We start from the raw sequence: 24,829 nt of genomic DNA on the forward strand, positions 1-24,829 counted from the left end.
GACCTACCCTATCCACTAGGAGGAGCTGAACACTCATCAAGACACCCTGGCTGTGGAAAGGAACCTGCAGGTCTCCTGTGAGCAGTTCCATTGTTCAATAAAGCTTCCCTTCCTTACATCCTCTTCATCAAGCTACCTTCACCTTTTTAATATGCTGAAGTCCTAAATTCACAGTCATTTCTTTATTCACCAGAAGTTTAACAAGTCTTAAGTATTTACATTTTTTCATTAGGATCATTCTTGCGTTTGTTATTGCTGTGATTACAAAGCTGCAACAGTTTTGCTTGTTTGTTTGTTTTTTGAGACGGAGTCTTGCTCTGTCTCCCAGGCTAGAGTGCAGTGGCACGGTCTCGGCTGACCGCAACCTCCGCCTCTCAGGTTCAAGCGATTCTCCTGCCTCAGCCTCCTGAGTAGCTGGGATTACAGGCGCCCTCCATCGTGCCCAGCTAATTTCTGTATTTTTAGTACAGATAGGGTTTCACTATCAGGCTAGTCTCGAACTCCTGACCTCAGGTGATTTGCCCGCCTCAGCCTCCCAAAGTGCTGGGATTACAGGTGTGAGCCACCACGCCAGGTGATGGTGCAACAGTTTTGAGAGGTTTTCTCCAAACCTATTTTCCCCACACATTGCTATCTTCAGTACCTGATTTTGTACAATGCGAGAATTTTCAGGATGTGACACTGCAGTAGAAATGCTTACACTTCACTGACACAAAAATGGGAGTTCTCTTCCCCTCCTCCAGAAAAAGAATGAAAATGATGCAGTAATGATAATAGCCAATTTTTTAGTACTTACTATGTACCTGACACAATTCTAAGTGCTCTATTATGTATTGTTAGATCTAAGACATGATCAGTTTTAGGATGCATCATTTTGTATACCACTGAGAAAGAAAAAAAACCCTACCTTTCCTGACCTAGTATTGTAAAACAGAAGACGTGTAAATCTTTTAAGCAATATTAACTGGATATTTTCAGTGAGAACCAGTAAGATTGCCCAAGCCCACATAGCATAGAATAGAAGCTGGAGTGGTGATAAAAACAAATTCTCTGTTTGATAGTTCTATGCAGAATGTAGATTGGGGCTTATGGCAAAAGCCTATAAATGCCTCCCAGTGACAACTACTGGGACTTTGGACTACAGAATTTCCACTTGAGGGGCATTTACCACTTCACTATGGGACATTCACTGAAGCTACTCATATGAATAAAAGGCATAAAATAATTCTGAAACCTGAAATACCATAAAATAATTCTGAAACCTGAAACCTGAAACCTGAAAAACCTGAAATGCCTGGGGTGATGTCAGAGAAATGCCCCAAAGAGGATGGCAATGCCTGGAAGAGTTCCATCATAAAACGGAAATGGTTAATGCAGGATCATGATACCTGAGGAATGCAAGGAGGAGACACTTAGTAGCAAGAAGCCTCTTTTCCCCAGGACTGCTGGATTCTACAGTTCCCTATAAACAGCTCTTGACTTATTGACAAGAGCTGCTTGGTTTGTGGATGGCAGTTCCAAGATAAATGGACCACATCTTTCTTGGAAGGATACCCTCTGCCAGTTTTTGCAACCTCATATTTGACTTAATGACTGCCACCTATTAATCTTGACACAATTATTCTTTTTTTTTTTTTTTTCTTTGAGATGGTGTCTTACTCTGTCACCCAGGCTGGAATGCAGTGGTGCAATCTCGGCTCACTGCAACCTCTGCCTCCCTGATTCAAGCAATTCTCCTGCTTCAGCCTCCTGAATAGCTGGGATTATAGGCACCCACCACCACTCCTGACTAATTCTTGTGTTTTTATTCAGACAAGGTTTCACCATGTTGGCCAGGTTGGTCTCGAACTCCTGACTTCAGGTGATCTGTCCCCCCGCCTCCCAAAGTGCTGGGATTACAGGCATGAGCCATCACTGCTGGTCACAATTTGTCTTTACAAAATTAAATATATCAGAATGCAAATGTCTTCCTTTTATTTTATTTTATTTTATTATTATTTTTTTTAGGTCAGACCGGTTTCTTGTGTATTAAGGACTTAAGGACTATCCATATACCTCTCTTCCCTGCACTCATTCTCACCACTCTTCTAATCATGTCCCTTCCAAGTCCCTGACCATCTAGCTAAACCATTGGCCTCAGTCCATTAGTCAATATAGACTTTTATCTTGGTTCATTTCTCCTTCCAGACAAAATAAACAACTAATGTTTATTGATGTTCTGCCCCCGAGGAGGATTCCTCTTCACCATTGTCCTTCAGGGATGGCCCAGAAAGGGGCTTTAGTACTACAGCTGTCCACCCTCAGGTGGTGCCCACACATCATGCCTAACCAGGCCTGAGTGCTCTCTTCTTTATCAGTTCCTAATGTTGGGGAACACCCCAGAAGACAATAGGTACAGACAATGGAGGGTAACGTAGCAAGAGTAGGGCATCTGCGCCACTTCCCCATGCAAACTTCTTGTGTTTTCAGGGACTACGAGAGCCCAATTTTGTACATACCACTTCCATTTGATGATGGAGTGCGTGCCAGCTTTATGACTTGGTAAGTCAAACAACACCTAGCTCCCAATAGGCACTCAGACCACATGGTAATTTGGTGGCTCTTGATAGTTCATGGATCAGAAGACTTAACGTTGTTAAGGCTGGGCATGGTGGCTCACGCCTGTAATCCCAACACTTTGGGAGGCCGAAGTGGGTGGATCACTTGAGGTCAGAAGTTCAAGACCAGGCTGGCCAACATGTTGAAACCCCATCTCTATTCCAAATACAAAAATTAGCCAGGCATGCTGGTGGACACCTGTAATGCCAGCTACTCGGGAGGCTAAGGCAGGAGAATCACTTGAACCCAGGAGGCAGAAGTTGCAGTGAGCCGAGATCACACCATTGCACCCCAGCCTAGGCGACAAGAGTGAAACTCCATCTCAAAAAACAAACAAACAAACATATAAAAGTTGTTAAGACATCCATACTCCTTATATTGAACTACAGATTCAACATCATCCTTACCACAATCGTAGATGACAGTTTTACAGAAATTGACAAGCTGTGAGGCCAGTAAGTCAAGACCAGCATGGGCAACATAGTGAGACCCTGTCTCCACAAAATATTTAAAAATTGCCTGGGCATGGTGGTATGTACCTATAGTCCCAGCTACTCAGGAGGCTGAGGCGGGAGGATTCTTTGAGCCCAGGAGGTTGAAGCTGCAGCAAGCCATGACGGTGGCACTGCATTCCAGCCTGAGTGACAGAGGGAGACCCTGTCTCAAAAAAGAAAAAAAAAAAAAAGAAAAGAAATTGACAAGCTGATCTTAAAATTCATATTGAACTTTAAGGGACCCAGAATAAGTAAAACAATCTTGAAAAAGAAGAACAAAGTTGGAGGACTCACACCTCACAATTTCAAACTTACTGTAAACTGCAATAAACAGCAAAGAGCGAGAGACAGAAAGACCGAGTCCACAGCCTGTGTCTAAAGCTCAGTAGTTCGCACAATAACTCTCTATGTGTTTTTTTACCCGGTCCTCCCAGCTACCTTGTGGTGGAGAAATTACCTCTGTTTTCAAGATATGACAGTTGTGTGTGGTCTGCTCTCTACCCAAACCTGAGCTCCAAAAGGGAGAAGTAAACGAGCTTGTATAATTACCAAGCATAAGGTGCTATGCCAGGCTCTTCCCATACAGTATCTCAGTTAATCCTTGAAACACCCTATGAAGATGATATGATTGCTCCCATGTTACAGATAAGAAAACCCAGGCTCAGAGAGGTATAACCCACATGGCTAGCACACAACACAGCAATATTCAATTCCACTTCTGTTGGATTCCATTGTTAGTGCCCTCTCCTCTATGCCACTTTGAGCCCCAGCTGCTGAGTGCCACCACTGGCCCACTCCTGCCCTTCTCCTGCCCCTCTCCTGCTCCATGCTGTGCATGCTTTCTGCCTACTTCTCTGGCCATCCACTGCACACAGATGGCAAAGAGCTACCCTTGGCATCATAGCCAGCTGGCCCCGCTCTTCTGGGGAAGAAATTTCAGTGCCAAAGACATCTGCTTGAGCCTTAGGAATCCTCAGGGGAGGCAGAGGACCAGGAAAAAACACTCTTTCTGGCAAATGGGCCAGGCAAGAGACCTCTACCCTGCCTGTCCAGTGAGCCCCTGAGAGGGGTAGGGGGACACAGTTCTCTCATGGAGCCCCAGGCCAGAATCTCCACCCTGAACAGACTCCCAGAGGAGCAGAAGACTCCACAGTGGGACAGCAGTGGCAGCAGCAATATTTGCTGGGGGCATCAGCCAGGAGCTTCGGCCTATCTGACAGCCCAGACACTAGATGTCCAAATGAGCCCCAATGCTCAGTCCCAACACTCACCCCTTCCTTGGGGGTGATCCCAGCAGGTTTGGGATGGCCTACCTGGCTCCCATAACCCTGCTCCCCATTAGCTCCAAGCGTAAGGTCTGAGCCGGGAGGAGTGGCTTTCCCTAGTTGGGGAGACAGTCAGGAAGAAGTGAAGATACAGAAGATGAGGCTGAAGATGGAATGAGTCACTGTAATAATCTCACTTGAGAGGCCGGGACTTGAGGGCAATGCTTCCCTGCTTGATCCAGCCAATAGGGCTGAGGGCAGGTAGTGGGACAGAGGCCAACTACTGTGGGGCTGGAGCTGGCTCCTCATAAAGAGAGGGAGAGCTGCCTAGCATGGCATAAGCTGCAGGGCCAAGTTCAAGATGAGTGGTAAGTGGGGTCTCTAGGCCTGAGAGAGAGGAGCCCAAGGAAGGAGGTGCTGGACGTTGAAATAGGAGAGGAACTAGATTGGGGGTGAGAATGGCCAAAGGGTCTGAGATGGGTCTGAGGAGGAGGTTGCAAGGGGGGCCTTGCAAGGGGAAGGAGGGTGGGGACTGAGGTAAAGGATAGGAGCTCAATTGAAGGCCAGGGATGGGGCGAGGGATTGAAAGTGGGTCTGGAGAATAAATTAGGAGTTCAGTCCATTCAAGGGGAAGGACATGGGGACTGAGACAGAAATGGCAATAGCTCAAAGAGATGGGAAAATTTTCAAGGATTGAGAATGGATTAGGGAGGCTGAGGTAAGTCTAGGGGATGGAGTGAGGGGATGAAGTTTGAGGAGTCTCTCCCATGGGCATGTGTACCCCTCTCCTCTTTCCTGAGGAGTCACCCCTGCAGAAGGCTTTGTCAGCACTGAGAAGGGCCTGCCCTTGGAGCCAGCTGGGTCTTCCGCATTTCCTCAGCAGGGGGTTCCTGAAGATCCCTTTCTTTCTGGGAGCTTTGCCTGTCCCACTTGCACAAAGACTGGACTAAAGGGGTTCTTACCCACTCAAAAAACCTAGGGCTAGTGGAAGGGAGTACACTGTGTCACAGTTCCTGGCTGCTCCCCTTTGAAGCAGGGACATAGGAAATCCCACAGCCCCTTGTTTCACACTCCCAGATGCATTTCTCTGTCCATCAGAGATTTCATTGTGGAGAAGAAAGTCAAGTCACTCAGAACTTGTGGCATGGCAGTTATTAACTATCTGACCGGTGGTTTCCAATCTTGACTTTGCATTAAATACCTGAAAAGCTCTGAAAAAAAAGATATTGTGAGGCCAGAGAACAATAGAACTGCCAATTTCCCTTGGGTCACTCCCCATTCCTCATCCCCTAAGAAAACCATGCCCGCCTCCTTCACATACTCTCGCTTACACACACATAGACACCATGGCTCCTCCCCTCAAACACACACATTCTCTCACAAATGCACACATTCCCAAAGAATGGAGACACCCTCAGGCTCTCCCATCCAGCCTCACACTAAAAATGCACACACAGACTCAAACACAAGAGCGTAGGCACTCATATTCTCCCTCGAACTCAAGCAAACGTGCATATTCCATCACCCTTACCCTTCCAAATCCAAGACAACACACATCCAGTTCTACAATCCATCTCACCTTCCCATGCAGATCCCTCCACACACATTGACTCAGGTGCCCACCCACAAACAGGCTCCTCACGTACAATCACAGACCACACAAAATCACACAGGGCAGCAATCACAAACTCTTACTCACAGAGACTTATATCAGTCTCACACTGAAACTTACACACACACAGAACCAGTCCCTTACACACTCAAGCTTACGCAGACAAGCTCACATACACACTCACCATCGGGTACATTTACAGTCAAATATAAACGTGCACACACTCCTGAGTTTCCAGTCACAGACACAGTCACAAATACACATATTCACAACCACACATTCACCAGCCACTGCCCTAACCTGACTGTCCTGTATTGGTTCACACAGCCAAGCTCATACTGGGAAGGGCAGGCAGGGCGCAGAGTCTGAGCCTCCAAAAGGCACCCCTATTGTCTTCTCTGTCCCTAGAAATCCTGATCTTGGGGCTCCTGCTGGCTACCCCCAGCTGCCTTGCCTACTCTGAGGACCTGGCCAACTGCTTCCAGGATCCCGATTACGAGTCCTTCTTCGTCACAGCCCAGGAGGGGCTCCACACCTCCCCGCTGCCCAAGCGTGTGGTGGTAGTGGGAGCTGGCATGTCACACTTGGTAGCAGCCAAGACCCTGCAGGCCACCACGTGAGTAGGCTATGGAGGGGCCTCAATCATTTGCCTCCAGTTTGCTTCCTTGGGTGGGAAAAAACAAGAGCCAGGTTATGGTCAACTCTTGGAAAACTGTGCATAACCCCTGGGTCTCTTCAACCCTTAACCTTTAAATATTGTTAAGTACAATTTGTGTTCTATGCTAACAGGCAAGGGCCAAGTGGAGTCCCCAGCCCATGGAGAGAATTCAGCTTCACCTACATTCCTCAGGGGCGTTCGGGGGGGAAACAGCCCTGGTTTGGTTATCCCGCACATTCAGGGATGCTGGGAATTCCAGGCCAGCGCATGTGGCAGGGTGGGAGTGGGAGGAGATGGTGGGGAGAAGGGACAGCATGTCTCTGGGAATGACAAAAGCTTCTCCGCACTCCAGGTGACCATCCTAGAAGCCAGCGACCATACTGAGGGCCAAGTGGTGACATTCAGAAATGAGGAGGAGGGCTGGTATTATGATCTGGGGCCCATGCGCATCCCCAAATCCCACAGGTAAGTCCTGGGAAAGGGAGGGAGCAAAGGGCAAGGAGGAGAGATGAGGAAGAGGCAGGAAAGGACCTGCTGTCATCAGATCAAAGCCTTTCAGATTTACCGTGCCACGTGATTCAACTCTACGGGCCAGGTCTAACACTCATCTCCCATTTAACAGAAGAGAAGACAGATGCTCAGTGTCCAACATCACACAGAAAGCCATAGATTCCCAAACTAACAATCATAATAGTTACCATTAACTCAGCAAATTGCGTGCTTTAAAGATGAACAGTTTCTTATATGTCAATTATGCCATTTAAGCTGTAAAATAATCCACCTAACCTTCAGATTTTCCTCTACTCCTCTTTCTATTCTGATTCAGTGAGTGCTCCATGCAACCACTTTTGCATACCTATGCTTAAATTCTTGTATGTGTACAAAACCCATTAATAATGCCTATTATTTTTAGAAAAAAGGCAAAACCTCTTTAGCATTACTGACAAGTCTGTCGCCTTTCTCTTTCACACTTATTTAAAATTCTCATCGCTTCTTACAATTTCCCCGTTATTGTGAATAGTGCTGCAATAAACATATGTGTGCATGTGTCTTTATAGTAGAATGATTTATAATCCTTTGGGTATATACCCAGTAATGGGATCACTGTGTCAAATGGTATTTCTAGTTCTAGATCCTTGAGGAATCGCAACACTGTCTTCCACAATGGTTGAACTAATTTATACTCCCACCAACAGTGTAAAAGCATTCCTATTTCTCCATATCCTCTCCAGCATCTGTTGTTTCCTGACTTTTTAATGATCACCATTCTAACTGGCATGAGATGGTATCTCACTGTGGTTTTGATTTGCATTTCTCTGATGACCAGTGATGATGAGCATTTTTTCACATGTCTGTTGGCTGCATAAATGTCTTCTTTCAAGAAGTGTCTGTTCATGTCCTTTGCCCACTTTTTGATGGGGTTGTTTTTTCTTGTAAATTTGTTTAAGTTCTTTGTAGATTCTGGGTATTAGCCCTTTGTCAGATGGGTAGATTGCAAAAATTTTCTCCCATTCTGTAGGTTGCCTGTTCACTCTGACGGTAGTTTCTTTTGCTGTGCAGAAGCTCTTTAGTTTAATTAGATCCCGTTTGTCTATTGTGGCTTTTGTTTTCATTGCTTTTGGTGTTTTAGTCATGAAGTCCTTGCCTATGCCTGTGTGCTGAATGATATTGCCTAGGTTTTCTTCTAGGGTTTTATGTTTTTAGGTCTAACATTTAAATCTTTAATCCATTTTGAATTAATTTTTGTATAAGGTGCAAGGAAGGGATCCAGTTTCAGCTTTCTACATATGGCTAGCCAGTTTTCCCAGCATAGTTGTAGATGTGTGGTGTTATTTCTGAGGCCTCTGTTCTGTTCCATTGGTCTATATCTCTGTTTTGGTACAAGTACCATGCTGTTTTGGTTACTGTAGCCTTGTAGTATAGTTTGAGTCAGGTAGCGTGATGCCTCCAGCTTTGTTCTTTTTGCTTAGGATTATCTTGGCAATATGGGCTCTTTTTCGGTTCCATATGAACTTTAAAGTAGTTTTTTCCAATTTTGTGAAGGAAGTCAGTGGTAGCTTGATGGGGATGGCATTGAATCTATAAATTACCTTGGGCAGTATGGCCGTTTTCACAATATTGATTCTTCCTATCCATGAGCATGCAATGTTCTTACATTTGTTTGTGTCCTCTTTTATTTTGTTTAGCAGTGGTTTGTAGTTCTCCCTGAAAAGGTCCTTCACATCCCTTGTAAGTTGGATTCCTAGGTATTTTATTCTCTTTGTAGCAATTGTGAATGGGAGTTCACTTATAATTTGGCTGTCTGTTATTTGTGTATAGGAATGCTTGTGATTTTTGCACATTGCTTTTGTATTCTGAGACTTTGCTGAAGTTGCTTATCAGCTTAAGGAGATTTTGGGCTGAGACAATGGGGTTCTCTAAATATACAATGTCTTCTACAAACAGGGACAATTTGACTTCCTCTTTTCCTAATTGATTACCCTTTATTTCTTTCTCTTGCCTGATTGCCCTGGCCAGAACTTCCAACACTATGTTGAATAGGACTGGTGAGAGAGGGCATCCTTGTCTTGTGCCAGTTTTCAGAGGGAATGCTTCCAGTTTTGCCCATTCAGTATGATATTGGCTATGGGTTTGCCATAAATAGGTCTTATTATTTTGAGATACGTTCCATCAATACCGAATTTATTGAGAGTTTTTAGCACGAAGGGCTGTTGAATTTTGTCAAAGGCCTTTTCTGCATCTATTGAGAAAATCATGTGGTTTTTGTCATTGGTTCTGTTTATGTGATGGATTATGTTTATTAATTTGAGTGTATTGAACCAGCCTTGTATCCCAGGGATGAAGCCAACTTGATTGGGGTGGATAAGCTTTTTGATGTGCTGCTGGATTCGGTTTGCCAATATTTTGTGGAGGATTTTTGCATCGATGTTCATTAGGGATATTGGTCTAAAACTCTCTTTTTTGTGTGTGTGTCTTTGCCAGGCTTTGGTATCAGGATGATGCTGACCTCATTAAGTGAGTTAGGGAGGATTCCCTCTTTTTCTATTGATTAGAATAGTTTCAGAAAGAATGGTACCAGCTCCTCTTTATACCTCTGGTAGAATTCGGCTGTGAACCCGTCTGGTCCTGGACTCTTTTTGGTTGGTAGGCTATTAATTGTTGCCCCAATTTCAGAGCCTGTTATTGGAAATATGACCTCTTTTTTTTTTTTTTTTTTTTTTTTTGCCTTAAATGTAAACTGAACCCAAGATTTCCCTCCAAACACCTCCCAAAACAAAAACCAGCTGAACTAGTCCAAACTAGGAGTCTTTAGATATGGCCTTAGACCTACTCAGAAATGGAAAATGAAATTTCAAATTCTGTCTGAAACAAAAGGCCTCTATGTCTACTTTGGAGTTCTACAAACTGAGATTCCCTAAAGGGTCTTAATTCAGAGATGGGTGAACTCCCCACCCCATATCCCTCCAGGCCATGACAGAAGGAAAAGAAGGAATGCCCACAGCAAGTGGAAACAGGATAAGAGCTGAGGAAGGAGTTGGTCTGAAGCCCCTGGGCAGAGGAAGAAATTGCTTTTGCTGCAACTAGTTTCCGCTGTGAGGCCAGCAGGAACAAGATGCCATGGGGATGGGGACCATGTTATGCCTGTCTCTGCTCCAACCTGGTCTACACCTATGTCAAGAAACTTGGCCTGAAGCTGAACAAGTTCATCTAGCATGATGACAACACCTGGTACATCATCAAAGGATGATGCTACCATAGCTGGGAGGTCAAGGCCAACCCAGATCTCTTGGGCTATTCCATAAGCCCCACAGAGAAGGGCAAGAGTGCTAAGAATCTCTTCTACGAGTCCATCGACAAGGTGTCTTCTGCCTTACCCCAGCCTGGGTCAGGAAGGAAGAGGGTCTGGCCTAAGGTCACCTGGCGAGTTAGTGAACAAACCCAGGTCACCTGACTCCTATTCAGTGCTCTTGTGATTGGGCCACCTGTCTTATAACACTCTCCAAGAATGTTGCCACCAATCCCACTGCCCAGTCCCCTCTCTTCTCCTGTCCCTGGGTGGTTTGATCAGTGGCAGTGGGAGGAAAGGGAACCACCAGATAACCCAATTCTTGGTAATGAATCAGTCCTCCTGGGTTGCAGTGAATGTCTTCACCTTAAAGTTTAGTCTTCAAAAGGTCTTTAAATGAAGGTGAGAAAAGGGAAAAGAGGAGCTCCTGAAACTACCCTTGCCCTGGTTCTTCAACTCCCATCTCCTTGCGCCCACCCAGGAATTCTGCTCTAATCTAAAACTCCTTCTCTCTTTTACCCTCCTGCAGCTCATAGTCTGAAAACGTTCAACTGCAGCCACCTGATGTCCTTTCACGATTCTTACTCCACCAAGGTGAGTGAGGCAAAGAAGCCCCAGAATGGGGGTAAGGCCAGGGGTCCACATTCAGCCTAGGCCCTGGGGTTGTCCCCTGCCTATCTAGATGTTCTCTTTCCACTGTCAAAACTGTCACCTTTCTGGAGTCCTGCCCCACCCTTGCCTCGGCCCAGTCCCCTGCTGAAGCCCCACCCTACATACTGGGCCCCCCACCCTACACTTCCATTTACTGAGACCCCTCCCCACAGGCTTACCTGCTGAAGGAAGGGAAGCTGAGCTGAGGAGCAGTTAACATGATTGGAGATACGATCAACCAACATGCTGGATACTATATGTCCTTCTTGGAGTCCCTGTGGGCTCAGAACCTCATAACCAAGAATGACAAGTAAGGCTGATCTGGGGTTGAGACTGGAGTCAGCCTCTCATCCAACACTCAGAGCAGAGAACAGGACCTGGGGTTTATTGGGTACTCACTGTGTGCAGGCGCTGTGCTGAGCGCTTGCCAAGAATCCTGGCCTTTAATCCTTATGAGCCCCTGTGAGGCCGGCCCTATTGTTCAGAGCCATTTCAGAGGTGGAGCTGCTGAGAAGCTACGGAGCTTCCCCAAGTTCACACAGCTTGGGCAAGGTCAGCAGCACTCCTCCTGGGAAGCAGAAATGCAAGGTGGCCAAATCCATGGGCTGTGGAGCTGGGCTGCCTCTGTCATCCTGGGAAAGTCACTTCTTTCTGGGCGTCATCTTTCAAAACGATCAAATCCCTCTCTGGTCAAGGGCTGTATATTAATTAAGGCGACGCACACGAAGTGTCCTGCACAGGGTGCACGGATCCAGTCCGTCCCTTTCCAGGCCAGGAGCACTGCTGGTATCTGGGCCCGCGGGCGCGGGTGCCTCCCACCCTCACTGCCCCATTCACCCCTGCAGCTTTTTCGAGATCACTGGTGGCTTTGACCAGTTCCCCAAGGCCCTCGGCGCCAGCCTGAAGCCCGGCACCCTCCACCTGAGGTTCAAGGTGGAGGTGGTGGTGAGGGATGGGCCGCAAGTCCCGGTCTCATACTGGGCGGACTGGCCCGCCTCGGCACAGTGCACCCTCACCGCCTACTACGTGTGGTCTCCGCCTCAGCCAAGGCCGTGCGCCTCATCGCCTTCCAGCCACCCCTGTCCAAGGACAAGATCGACGCCCTCCGCTCCGTGCACGACACTGGCGCTACCAAGGTGGTTTTGGCCTGTGACCAGCGCTTCTGGGAATGGGACGGTATCCTGGGCGGAGTATCCATCACCTACCAGCCCTCGCGCTACATCATCTACCCCAGCCGCAGCCTCCCCGACGGCAAGGGTGTCCTGCTGGCCTCCCACACCTTGGATGACGACTCCCTCTTCTTCACGGCGTTGAAGCACGACCATGTGGTGGACATCGTCCTGAATGACCTGGTGACCGTGCACCAGATACTCGAGGAGGAGCTGCGCGCATGTGCCCCTCCTCCGTGGTCAAGAAGTGGTCTCTGGACTCCCTCGCCATGGGCGCCTTTGCGGATTTCACACCCTACCAATTTGTGCATTACTCGGAGCAGCTGTCACAGCCAGAGGGCCGCATCCACTTCACCGGCGAGCACACAGGCCCGCCACATGGCTGGAGGGACACTGCCATCAAGACCGGCCTCCGAGCCGCCAGGAACATCCAGGCTGCTGTGGACCAGGAGGCCATGGTAGGGCAGGGACAGAAGCCCTTCACCAACCGCCAGAAGGGTTCCTGCCCTGAGAGCTACCCCTGAAGGAGTCTGGCAGGCGCAGGCTGGGAGGTAGGCGGAGGAGGCAGATACCCAGGAGAGAGGTCACTTTTAGTCCCCCCACCCCACAAACAGGAACCCGAAATCCCAAAGAACCCAGCTGGCAAGTCCTCAGGAAACATCACCCCCTCTCCTTTTTCTCCTCTTTTCTTGCAGGAAGGAAACAGCAGAGCCAGGGTAGATGGAGACGTAAGGAAAAAAACAAGGATGCTAGAATCGGCGCTAGAATCGGCCTCTGGCTTGGAGGAGATTCTCTCCTGCTATAAGAAGAAGCAAAAAAAGAAACGGTTAAACAGCACCCAATTCTTGTCACCTACAAGCAGAAGCCCCTAAAGAAACAGACAAAAGCAAAGCCACAGTATCATTCAACCACAGACTGACCACATGGCCATGGCATACACCCCACAGCACTCACTGCACAGCACACACCCTACACTACACACCCCACACACATACTCCACATACCCCATAGCACACACAGCACAGCACACACCCTACACTACACACCCCACAGCACACACCCCACAACACACACCCCACAGCACACACCCCACAACACACAACACACAGCACATGCCCCACAGCACACACCTGCAGTACACACCCTACACTACATACCCCACAGCACACACCCTACACTACACACCCAACACACACTACAGCACACACCCCAGACTACACACCCCACAGCATACACCCTACACTACACACCCCACAGCACACATCCCACAGTACACACCCTACACTACACACCCCACAACACACACTACAGCACACACCCCACAGCATACACCCACACTACACACCCTGAAGCACACACCCTACACTACACACCGCACAGCATACACCCTACATACACACCCCACAGCACACACCCTACACTACATGCCCCACAGCACACATCCCACAGTACATGACCCACAGTACACACCCCACAATATACACCCTACACTACACACCCCACAGCACACACCCCACAGCACACACACCACAGCACACACACATACACATAGCCCACACATACCTCACCACTGTGTGCCTGAGCCAAGGGCATCATGTCTTGGACCAACATGGAGTCTAGGTGGATGAGAGTGATGAAGGTTGTTTTTTGCTCTTTTTTAGTGTGCAAGACTGGGATATTGGCTCCTTGGAGATAACTCCTGTCTCATAGACTTTTCCTGTCCATCCTCCTCCCTCCATCACCAACCAGAATACCCATCTCTGCCTGCCTAGCCCACATTTGACCCTGGGAAGACACCATGCCTGTTCTACATGCTCCTTCCCCACTTTGATCCTCTCTAAATCCAGCCTGTCCTTCCAGGCCCAGTTGAAGCTCTTTCCCCTCCCCCAAAATCCTCCCTTAACATTCCCACCCAAACCCCAGGGACCTCTCCTTTGAACCACAACTCTTTGCCCCTAGAGTCTCAAATATTTGGCCTGCAGATCTTATTATGCTGCTATGTAATTCCTTCATAAAGATGTATTATTTCCCCAAGGACTGGGACTATATCTTATATGCCTTTTTGTGTTTTCTTCAATAGCCATGAAACACATATTATTTCCTGCAACCTGTCAATAAATATTTGCTGCACACCTACCATATGTCAGGCACTGTGCTGAGCACCAGAAATACAAAGAAGGAGCTGCATTACCTCGAATGGAACTTCGCCATCACCTGGGTCCCCAAACCTCGAAGGACCAACTCCCAGATCTGGATCATTTGTTATCCAGGACCGTTCTTTGGTATTTGGGTCCAACTAGACAAAAAGAAAGAATAAACGACGTCATAAACCCTCTTCTTGGAGAACATCCTCTCTAGAAAGCCCCTGGAGGACTCTGGAGACTAGCACAATAAAGTATTGGGATAGAGCATTGTGGATTAAGACTGTGTGTGGTATGGGAGGAAAGCGGATAGAGAAAGGAAACTCACATTTCATTACTACAATTTGGTCTCTTGTTAAAAGCCTATATTCTGGTCTTCCACTAGCCCCTATTTTAGTCAAGACTTCTTTAGTTTCGAGTGACAGAAATCAAAACAAGCTTAAGGAAAAGGAAGTGTTTTGGCTTGCACACCTGGGAAGTCTAGGGAGAAGCTGGCTTCACCTGGAGTGACTGGGTTCAGGAACTGAAAAGACGTCATCAGTGTTCTCTCTCTTTCCACCTCTTGGCTCTGTTTTCTCAAAGTACCTCTGTATTGGGTTGAATAGGGTCCCCCAAAATTCAAGTCCACTCAGAACCTGTGAATGTGACCTTATTTGGGTCTTTGCAGATGTAATCAAGTAGAAATGATGTGGTAATGGATTAGGGTGAGCCGCAATTCAATGACTGAGAGAAAGAGAAAATTTTAATTATGAACATACACAGAGGGAAGACAGCTATGTGAAGATGAATGCAGAGTGATGCATCTACAAAGTAAGGAACATCAAAGATTGCCAAAAGCTATGAGAGAGGCATGGCACAGATTATCTCTTACAGCCTGGGGAACCAACTCTGCTGGCACCCTGCCTTTGAACTGTTGGGCTTCAGAACTGAGAAAATAACCTTCTGATGTCCAGTTTTGTGCTGATTTGTTACAGTAGCCCTAGAAAACTAACAGTTTCCTTATTTCTTCCGTTTTTCTTCTGGCAAGGAACATAGAAGAAATTCCAAGATCATACCTTTATAGGTTGCCATCCAAGAGAAAAGAAAGCACCCCTCTTTCCCAGAGTCTTCCCATTTATTTCCATCCTTCCCATCCACCTCTGGGCCTAGAAAGTAGGTCTTGTGACCAGCAGCCCCAGCGGCCACCATGAAGGGGGAATGGGACAATCTATTAAGAAGAGTATCCTAAGCAGATATAAACAATGGATATAAACTACAAACTTCAACTTCTCTGGATCCCAAGATTAGGCTAAGGAATTCAGCTGAGATTCAGGGCTTAGTTAAACCAGCTCCCTTGGCGCTTCCAAGGCTAGATGATTCACCACCAACAGAGTCACAACAGACATGGGGAACTAGAAGCAAAGTAAACCATATCGTAGAAGCTGGTTCCATTCAGGGAGGAGTCTTCTTCTAAACCATCTCCTGAACTGTTTAGATTTAGTATCCCCTTCAGTGTCTTGACAAAAGTCATCCCTTTCTGAGACTCTCCAAGCCAGCTTGGGAGGAACCCTGACCCAGTTCAGTCCAGGCAGAGAAAGTGGCAGAAGGCAGAACAGGGAAGAGGAAGGGCCCTGAAGAAGAGCTTACCATGAATCTCCATGAATTCCTAAGAACAGTATCTCAAAGAAACAAGTCAATGAAGAGCACAGACAAGAAGCTGGGCAGCAGGTTCTCTTTGCTAACCTCCATCCATTAGCTATAAAAACGAGGCCCCGGGGGCATGGAGACAACTGTGCAGAGAGGATGGAACAGAGGGAGGAGAAAATCGATGGTGGAAGCCAGATTCAATTTGTGTTCTAGAGGCAAGTGATGCCTAGCATTTGTATGGGAGTGTTGGTCACAAATTGAAAGACTCAGAGACTCCAGAGGACCATCACTGACTGGGTCCACAGCGCTGCCACATGGGTTTCTTGATTACAAACAGCAGAAACCAAATCTGAGTAACTCAAGTGGAAAAAAAATTGAGAAAGAATATCAAGAAGCTCACAAAATTAACAAGAAGTCTCAATACCAGTCTTGGAGAGTTGTCAGAAGCCAAAGGAGACTCAGTGGCCTGAGCCACAGCCAAGGTCATGCCCCAGGACCCACGCAGGTGGCACCTTGGCGACTGAGCACTGGGCCTGGCTGCTGAGACCACCACCAGCCAAAAGATGCTTCCATTGCTGCTAGAACTAATTCTCAGCTGTCCACTGCTTCTTAAGGTCATTTCAGCGAGTTTCAAAGTCTCAGATAAGCACCTCTAATCTAAGTCAGTCCCCACTCCCTGGCTGCCAAGTGTCAGGAAAAGAAAGTAACCTGCAACATTCTTTGGCTTTTAAAGTGAGAGGTGAGGCATTGCCTGTCATAAAACCTTAAAATCATAGATTTGCCAAAATACAGAAAACGGATATTGACATTGGGCAGACATAAGGTATGGCCCAAAGGGATAGATAGGACACAGGGTACCTCTGCTATGTTAGCTATTTAACCCCTCTAAGACTCATTCATCATTTGGACAATAAGAATGACATCCCATCGTATCATGGCTGAAGGGACTGGAGATCCTGTATAAAATGCACATAGAGATTTTAGGTGTATAGAACACATAGTAGGTCCTTCCCCTCTCATGCTCTCAGAGAGGAATTATTTTCATTTTAAAGAGGAGGACACCCAGACTCAGTGAGGTTGAGTGACTTGCTAAAGCTTTGACAGTGAGTGGTGGGGAGAGGATTTGCAGCCAGTGCTGCCTGACTCAGAAGTCTAGCTCTTCCCACAGTAAGATGCTGCAGCCAGTCTAGTTGGAGAGAGGAATGGCTGGCCTGAAAGAGATGAAGCACATCTGAGACCAAGCAGATGCCAAGGCAGGTAATGTGGTGGGAGCTCCGTGAAGGTTGAAACGAGTATGGGCCAGAACTGACGGCCTGCCTGGGTGACATTATCTACATAATGTTACACTCTGTCATTTCCCTTCCTACATACTGTCTTGAGGGAGAACAGGACAGAGCTGAGTTATAGCTCATAAACCCAACAGACTCTCTACAAATCTCTGCTACAAATTTGAGCAACTATTTTAATGTTACTACATTAAAATTGGAGGACTTTCATGGAAGCATGAGCACAAAAAACAGTCATGCATAACATATGTCTTAACAGAAACAACCGTTGAGAATGACTCCAATAACTATCAAGAGATAAAAGCATCCCCCAATCTCTCCAGAAAGCACATCCACACGATCCATTTGAAGGTCTGACTCTGGGAATTCCAGGCTGCTGCTGGCTGTAAGAGCATGAAGAGTCTAGAACAAACCCTCACTTGGAGAGCCTAGGCATGACATCTTCTCTTCCTGCCCCCAGGGGTGTTCTTAGAACCCAGTGAACGTGGCAAGAGCTGGGTGCCAGAAAAAGAGGCAGCTGGACTTGGAGCTGGGCCCCTTTGGCTGCCAAATACCCAATAATAGGCCCCAGGGAAACGGGCAAGGTAAATTCTTCCCGGAGCAGCAACTTAGCCTCTCTTCATACTCCCTTTCCCAGCCCTTCTATAGTCATCATTGAATGTTGTCTCCCTGCTTGACAAATAAGGAAGTAAGCCTCTGAGAGGGAGATCATCTGGCCCAGGGCTACCAAGCACACGAGTGGAAGAGCCCAGAGGAGATGAAAATAATAATAGCCATCACTACTGAGTCTTACTTCGGAGGCAGTGAGTTAAGAGAATACATTCACTTTCTAACTGACTCCTCACCCCCACCAGGAAAAAAAAAAACAACTCTATGAAATAGACATTATTATCATCTCTGTTTTACAAATGAAGGAACTTTCTGAGAAACATTAGATGTTAAAGATGGAAAGAGAAACGGGTCAAGACAGTATGCCTAAAAATTCTACATGAAATACTTCTCCAAGTCTTTTTTTTCTTTCTTTCTTTTTTTTTTTTTTTTTTCTTTTTTTTCGAGATGGAGTCTCGCTCTGTTTCCCAGGCTAGAGTGCGGTGACATAATTTCGGCTCACCACAACCTCCGCCTCCCGGGTTCAAGTGATTCTCCTGCCTCAGCCTCCCAAGTAGCTGGGATTACAGGCAACAGCCACCACACCCAGCTAATGTTTGTGTTTTTCTGTTTTGGGTTTTTTTTTTTTTTTTTTTTTTTTTTTAGTAGAGACAGGGTTTTGCCATGTTGGCCAGGCTGGTTTTGAACCCCTGACCTCAGTTGATCCACCTGTCTCTGCCTCCCAAAGTGCTGGGATTAGAGGCGCGAGCCACTGTGCCCAGCCTCCAAGTCTTTTTTGACACATGACTGAGCTGTCAGGAAAGAGAATTATTTAGAAATTTTAAACAACAGGAAAAAGGCAAATCCACCAGAAAATTTAAGTGCTGGAGCTGAACTTTGCTCTGAGGGTATCTGTCAATACCTGGTGGCCTCGGGTCTAGGTTTAATAGATGACAAATGAAGGGACCAGAAGTTAAAGCCAAAGTCCTGAGCAGACGCAGGAGGCTGAGGCGGGAGGATCAGTTGAGCCCAGAAGATCAAGGCTTCAGTGAGCCATTGCACTCCAGCCTGGAAGACAGAGACCTCATCTCTAAAAAACAAAGTCGAAAAGAAAGAAAGAAAGAAAGAAAGAAAGAAAGAAAGGAAGGAAGAAAGAAAGAAAGAAAGAAAGAAAGAAAGAAAGAAAGAAAGAAAGAAAGAAAGAGAGGAAGGGAGGAAGGGAGGAAGGAGAGAAAGAGAGAGAGAAAGAAAGAAGGAAGGAAGGAGAGAGAAAGAAAGAAAGAGAAAGAGAAAAGAAAGAAGGAAGGAAAGAAAGGAAGAAGGAAAGGAAGGAAGGAAGGGAAAGAAAGGGAAAGAAAGAAAGGGAAAGAGAGAGAGAAAGAAAGAGAGTAATTAGTAAATTGGAATAAAAAATGGAAGAAATTACTTCAAGACAAAGAGATGAACAACATGAAAAAGAACTTAAGACCCACATAAGATAGGAGAGAACACGTAGTATAAATTTGATGTAGCAGGAGAGAGTAGATAGGAGAAAGACAATACTTAAAGAAATTTCCCGAAATTGATGAAAGACAAAACAACAGATTAAAGAAGTCTGACAAATTCTCAAGATGGATAAGTAAAAAGAAATCCACATCTGGATACAACATGGTCAACTGCTGGATGAAACCAACCCAATAGTCCCATAGAGACATTTTTTGTTGTTTTTTTTGTTTTTGGATAAACATAGAAATGAACCCTTCTAGTAAGTTCCGCCTCCCGGGTTCTCGCCATTCTCCTGCCTCAGCCTCCTGAGTAGCTGGGACTACAGGTGCCTGCCACCTCGCCCAGCTAATTTTTTTTGTATTTTTAGTAGAGATAGGGTTTCACTGTGTTAGCCAGGTTGGTCTCCATCTCCTGACCTCGTGATCCACCAGCCTCAACCTCCCGAAGTGCTGGGATTATAGACATGAGCCACCAAGCCGGGCCCAGTCCATTTCTTAAAGCTTGAAACTTGCCTTTGTTTTATTTGAGTTCCTTCTTAGCAACACTCTCAGGCCACTCAAAAAAAAGTATCAAAGAGCTGAAAATCACCAGGTCACCGCATCCAGACAATGAAATGCCAGATCCCTCATTCATCACTATTGCTCCCAAGGAACTAGGGAGGGGTACATTTTCTGTTTTCTTATACATTGCCATATAAACCTCTAATTCCAGCAATCAGGGGAGACAGATCTGAGACTGATCTCCCATCTCCTTGGCTACAGCACCTGATTAAAGCCTAAAGCCTTCTTCCTTGGCAATAATCCTGGTCTCAGGGATGGGCTTTCTCTGGAGCAAGCAGCAGGACCCAAACCAAGCCCCTGGTGTTGTGGTAACACTGAATACAAAAGACAAACAGAAGGTCTTAAAAGCAGCCAGAAAAGAGAGATTACCTATGCAAGGCTGCCAGTTAAACTGATAGCTGGCTACTCCATAGCAGCAATACAGGTCAGAATACAATGGAATAATACCTGCAAACTGCTGAGAGAAAACAATAGTCAGCCTAGAGTTCAAGACCCAGCAAAATGATCTTTCAATAATAAGGGTGAAACAAAGACATTTACAGGCAAAAAAATTGACAAGCAAATATCAAGTGTGTAAAGTAATAATAATTATTATTGTTTGAGACAGTCCCCCTCCGTCACCCAGTTTGGAGTGCAATGGCACGAACATGGCTCACTGCAGCCTCAGCCTCCTGGGCTTAAGTGATCCTCCCACATCAGCCTCCTGAGTAGCTGGGACTATAGGCACGTACCACCATGCCCAGTTAATTTTTAATTTTTTTTTGTAGAGATGGGGTCTCCCTATGTTGCCCAGGTTGGTCTGGAACTCCTGGGCTCAAGCTGTCTCAGCCTACCAAAGTGTTGGGATTACAGGTGTGAGCCTCTGCACCCAGCCAACAATAATAATTATGACCAAATTTTGTGTTAAAAATTTTTAAATAGCACTAAAATTCTGGACACGAATAACCCATAATTCAGGAGGAAGGTGACTGGAGATGAACTATACTGTGTGCCAGGAAAAGAAATAACAAAGCATGGTCACAGATAAGGCTTGGTAAAATCACAAGAAAAATACTATGAATAGCTTTATGCTAATAAATTTGAAAATAGATAACTTTTAAATTGATGAAAAGGAGAGTGTTTATAAAAATATAATTTAAATGAAATGGACAATCTTATGTAAGGATATAATTTACCAAAAACAGTCTTTTTTTTTTTTTTTTTTTTTTTGAGACGGAGTCTTGCTCTGTCACCCAGGCTGGAGTGCAGTGGCCGGATCTCAGCTCACTGCAAGCTCCGCCTCCCAGGTTCACGCCATTCTCCTGCCTCAGCCTCCGGTGTAGCTGGGACTACAGGCGCCCGCCACCACGCCCAGCTAATTTTTTTTTTTTTTTTTTTGTATTTTTAGTAGAGACAGGGTTTCACCATGTTAGGCAGGATGGTCTCGATCTCCTGACCTCGTGATCCGCCCGTCTCGGCCTCCCAAAGTGCTGGGATTACAGGCGTGAGCCACCGCGCCCAGCCTCAAAAACAGTCTTAAAACCTACGTTGATCTATAACCTTTAAATAGATAGAATTAATAGTTTGTAATAATCTGTCCCCCTCCCCACTAAAAAAAAGACCTTGGAAATTTTAAAGGCAAGTTCTGTCAAATATTCAAGTGGTATATGATTCTAATTTTACACAAGTTGTTCCAAATAATCCTAAAAGGGGGACACTGGGTGGGAAATGCTCTCAAATTCATTTAAGGTAATCAATCTAATTTTATACCAAAGCCAGAAAAAAGCTGAAGAAAGAAAATACATAGACCAGTTTCATTTATGAAGAGAGACATAAAGAGCCTCGATACATTAGCAAACCATATCCCATATGCACACACACAAAAAATCTCTTAGCAAATAAGGATTACAGGAAGTTTTCTTGGCCAGGTGCAGTGGCTCACATTTGTAATCCCAGTGCTTTAGGAAGCCCAGGCAGCTGAGGAGGGAAGATCACTTGAGCCCAGGAGTTCTAGACTGCAGTGAGCTATGACTGTGCCACTGCATTCCAGCCTGGGCAACAAAGCAAGACCCATCTCAACAATAACAACAACAACAAAACCACCACCAACAACAACAAAAAACCAGCAGCAGCTTTCTTAAACCTAAAAAGGATGTCTTCTAAAAATCTATAGCAAACTTCAAACTTCATGTTAAAACATTAGATATAATTTGTCAGAAACAAAACAAAGACGCCCACAATTACCACTTCTCTTCACACTGCACTAGATGTCCTAACTAGCACAATAAGACAAGAAAAACAAACATAGAGTTTAAGAATTGATAACTAAACAAAGTTGCTAGCATTCATAGATAATTGGGTTGTGTACATAGAAACGTAAGAGAAAATACAAAGTATGATGTAAATTTACATGAGAGTTTATCAATTTTCTGAAAGAACAGAAAGGTCAATTTGTAAAGATATTAGTATTTATTTTTAAATTATAATGATTAAAATTGTGTGGTATTTGACCAATAGAACAGAATAAAGAGCCCAGAAGCAGACCTTCATATATGGAATAGTAATATGACAAAAGTAAGCACTACAAATCAAGGTAAGAAAAAATGATCTATTCAATATTTGATCTTAGGACAATTGGTTACCCATATTTAAAAAAAATAGAGCCTTATATATCACACCATACACGTAGATCCATTTCAGGTAGATAATCAGTTTAATGTGAAAGCAAAACTTTAAACTTTTAAAAGAAATTATAATAATGATCTGTTTATGAGCTTGGGGTAGGGAAGGATACAGAACATATAAAATGTAAATTATGTAGGATAATAAATTTGACTACAAATAAAATGTATCTATGTATCTAAAGGTACAACAAACAAATTGAAAACTTATGGCGTAGTCTAGGGGAAAATATTTGTGGCACAAATATCAGTTGAAATAGCATTTCACTTAATCTTCACGGCAACCCTGTGAGATGGGTGTTTTATGTCTACCTTGTAAATGTAGAAATTGAAACTAAGTGAAGATAATACATTTGTTCATAATTGTGATAAACAAAGATTCAACCTAGGTCTATCTTCTTCTGAAGCTTACGTTTCTAATCCCTCCACCATAGCTCCTTGTGTAAACATGGAGCATCGCTGAATGGGAGCAGAGATGAGGGGCAGAGGAACAGAGACTCTAGCACAGGAGAGAGGCCAAGAAGACATCCCCAATATGAGAGAAAAGTGAGATTTCAGGATAATAACAGAGTAACCAAACCAGGTTCAAGCAACTCAGAAGTCTCCAGAAAAGAGATCTTCAACAAGATGAAGTTTTAAAAAAAATCTTTTTTTTTTTTTTTTTTGAGACGGAGTCTCGCTCTGCCCCCAGGCTGGAGTGCAGTGGCGCCGCCTCGGCTCACTGCAAGCTCCGCCTCCCGGGTTCACGCCATTCTCCTGCCTCAGCCTCCTGAGTAGCTGGGACTACAGGCGCCCGCCGCTACGCCCGGCTAATTTTTTTTTGTATTTTTAGTAGAGATGGGGTTTCACTGTGTTAGCCAGGATGGTCTCGATCTCCTGACCTCGTGATCCGCCCACCTCGGCCTCCCAAAGTGCTGGGATTACAGGCTTGAGTCACCGCGCCCGGCCTAAAAAAAATCTTATCTGAATATGAGAAAAAACTTAGACAATAGTGAGGAAAGTATGAAGATGAATTAGTAATAAAGAAATATAGAACTAAAGAAGAAAGGCAAATGGAAATTAAACACTATCTATACAGTGTGTGTGTCCTTCAGTAGGTGAGTGAATAAATAAATTGTGGAATATTTAGGGGATGAAATTCTATGCAACAGTTAACAATGAACCTACTACAATGATCCATGTATCAGCATAGATAAGTCATTAACAAGAATGTTGAGTGAAAAAAACAAATCAGAAAAAGTAAAACATACATTATTTTATATTTAAAATATGAGAACAAAATAATACTGTATATATTACTTTTTAATAAATCCATATTCGATAAAAGACTGTAAACATAAGCAGAAGAAAACACACTAATTTCAGAATAGTGTCTACTTCTGGGGAAGAATGGACTGATACAAATAGAGCAAAAAGTTAAAATTTGTTAAACCTGGATGATGGATACAAGGATTATTGTTATATTTTTGTTATATTCATTTGTATATTTTTCTGTATTTAAAAAATATTCCAGAAATTTTTAAAATTAAACACACACACACGAGGAAGAACTGCTTAAAGTGAATCAACTCTTTTCCAAACTGCTTTCAGCCTCCAGCCTTCGGAAATTTAATACCAAAGCCTGGTCCATGTTTGGATCAAAATTCTTGGGGCAACTGAGTACAGAGACCCATCTAGGTTCTAGGAAATGTTAAGCAAAACAATGGGCCTTGCCCCAGGAAACACATCAATAAGGAAGACTCTGAAAGTTTCTATAAATTGAGCTGATAAATTGATCAACAAAAATATTGACATGAACACTGTGTATTCCAACTGGTATGCTGGTACAAACAAGGAAACAGAAAAGAGGGAGGAGACTATTTATTTAGCACAATAGAGTCCATTGTTCAAACATGAGCCTGCTTTTCTCAGTACACCCACCAGGCCAGTACAATACTCAAGCAATGCTAAGTGATAAAGTTAAGCCTTTTATCAGACCCAATTAGGTCAGTCCCCTCTGATCTTTCAGAGCACAAGTGGATCAAAAAACTACAGAAATATTAATGGCAAGTAACATTTTTTAAGTGTACTACAGTATCCCCTCATCTGCGGTTTCACTTTTTATGGTTTTAATTACCCATGATCAACTGCAGTCTGAAAATAGGTAAGTACAGCACAATAAGATATTTTGAGACAGAAAGGGACTACATTTACATAACTTTTATTATGGTGTATGTGTATACACACACACACACACACACACATATATA

This window comes from Piliocolobus tephrosceles, chromosome 1 (assembly GCF_002776525.5).
Source record: "Piliocolobus tephrosceles isolate RC106 chromosome 1, ASM277652v3, whole genome shotgun sequence".
NCBI lineage: Eukaryota > Metazoa > Chordata > Mammalia > Primates > Cercopithecidae > Piliocolobus > Piliocolobus tephrosceles.